Consider the following 2,401-nt stretch of genomic DNA (forward strand, 5'->3'; position numbering starts at 1 on the left):
ACTCAAGGAAATGAATCAGTACCTACATCCTATTATACACGTATTTCATATAGAACCCACACAAACTAGAAGAACACACAGAATAATGATTGCATTAATAATGAGGATGCATTAAAAGGAATTTAGTGACTTTTCAAAGAAAATATAAGCATGGTAAAGTAATACTCATTCTACTTAAACAATGATCAAATTGAAACATTTAAAACAAAAAGGGAAAAAAAAACCTCCAGATTGATTTAAAATCCCAAGAATATATGTTGTGAGTTGCATATAAAGTTCCAGTTGCAGATAAAAACCCAAAAGTAACCCATTCAGGTACAGTCAAAGTAATACTCAAATTCAAAGTAACAAAACCATAATTAATCCAAACATCTGTCCTCCTACCTATCTTAATACCACATTTCCATATTGACTAAGCAATAAAAGACGTTGAATTGATATCAATAACTACATGTTCTACTTTTTCAAGTGGATCAACGAAATTACTAAAGATATCAAACTCAATTGCCAAAAAATGAACTATATGTTAAATTTGTAAAACTCAATTGCAAGACTTATTTCTGATCTAAAGATCAAGCCTAGAATTATTAGGAGCAAAAAAGAAGGTAACTCATCTCCATACATTTATGCTTCTTCTAAATCAATGGCAAAGGAGAAATGAGTTTGAAAACTTGATAGATGCAAGGGCTTAAAGTAGGTTGCTCGTCCTGTGAAGAAGAGAAGAATGATCGATGTTAATAAAGAAGAACAGAGGAAAAAGATAACTGGAAATAGAGATTATGGCAGCCATGGAAGAAAAAGTAAAAACAAATATTGGGGATTCAATAGAAGGGATCTCCTTAAACAAAGACTTACAAAGGGTAGCACCAGCGTTGAGGGAGAGGAGATGCGACGTTCAAATCGAAATGGTAGTAGCAGCGTTCGAACCAAAACAGTAAGGATTTTGCTTGAGGGAGGAGACGGGAACGGTAGGAGACAACCGGTGTTTGAACCACTAATTTTCCGTGAGGGAGGAGACGGGAATGGAAGGAGACGGTTGGTATTTAAACCGAAATAGTAGCAGTGGCATTCGAATCGAAAAGAAAGGGATTTTGCGTGAGGGAGGAAACGGAAACGGGAGGAGACGTCTGTCAGTAGTGTGCATTGAGGGTTTTGTGAGAGCGATTTTGCGAAAAGGAAGGGGAGTTGCAAGGGTCCGTCGAGGGTTGTGCTTAGAGGGTTTTTGTGAACATTCTTTATTTTTTTTTTATTTTAAAATATTCAATTAATTTTTTAATCCCTTTACATATTATGACATCAAATAATTGTCATGTATTTGGGAATTTCAAAATCACCATTTTTTTCTCGCCAAAAACCCATTTTTTGACATTTAATAACAGTTATTTGTTCCATCCTTTCAATTTGGGAAGTAATCAACTATCATAATAAGTGGTTTTTCTTGTAGTTATTCTATTCCTTTTAGTGAAAAGAGAATTTTTGTTTATATATCCCTAAACTTATTCTCAATTTGCACTCTTCAAACTTTAAATTTTTATCATATTGAATACTAAACTTTGTTGAAAGTTTTAAAATTTTATTGTCCTATTTAGTTTTTACTCAAACTAAGACATTTACAGATTCACCAAACTTAAGTGATATCAAGTTCTATACAAGTTTAAGTTAATTAATGCAACTTGCTTATTGATATAACTTTATAAAAGTTCAAAAGTTTTAGCCCAAAATAAGAAACAAAAAATCTGTGATATTGTTTTTCTTAAAGGAAAAAAGCACCACTTTGATATTAGTATTATTGTATCTTTTTAAAGGACCTTCTCAGCTGCAACATATTTAAGATGACAACCTTCTCAACTGCAACATATTTGAGATGATGAGCTTTTCGACTGCAACACATGTGAGAAGATGAAGATGAAGATCCTCTTGGCTGCAACACATGGAAAGATCCTCGTCTGCAACATATCGGTGAGGAGTAGAGCTTGCTGGTCAACATTTTGGAGAGAGGCGAAGCTACACCTACAACGATGAAGTTTAAGGCCTTTGAACTTGCACTTGAAGAAGCAACGACGAAGTTTCTTGAGGAAGACGAAGCTAACTATCTTAAGAAGGTAGACAATTAAACATCTTTGTTGTCACCAAAAAAGCCACTGAGGCCTAGCTACGGTTCATAAGAGTCTGGAGGCTACACGCAAAGATTTTAAGAACTTCAAGGGGAAGCTTTAACTTTTGCCCCCATTCTTTTTTTTCTTTCCTTGTATTCTTGTAAATGCAAAATTTTTATTGAATGGTAATGAAAATTTTCTTATTCTGGTGTGTCTACTCCTGTATTTCATTTTGTACTATTTATGCATCCTTTACTATGCTCTTACATCATTACAACGAAGAATAAAATATATATATATATATA

The sequence above is a fragment of the Cucumis melo genome, chromosome 5 (genome assembly GCF_025177605.1).
Source record: "Cucumis melo cultivar AY chromosome 5, USDA_Cmelo_AY_1.0, whole genome shotgun sequence".
Lineage (NCBI taxonomy): Eukaryota > Viridiplantae > Streptophyta > Magnoliopsida > Cucurbitales > Cucurbitaceae > Cucumis > Cucumis melo.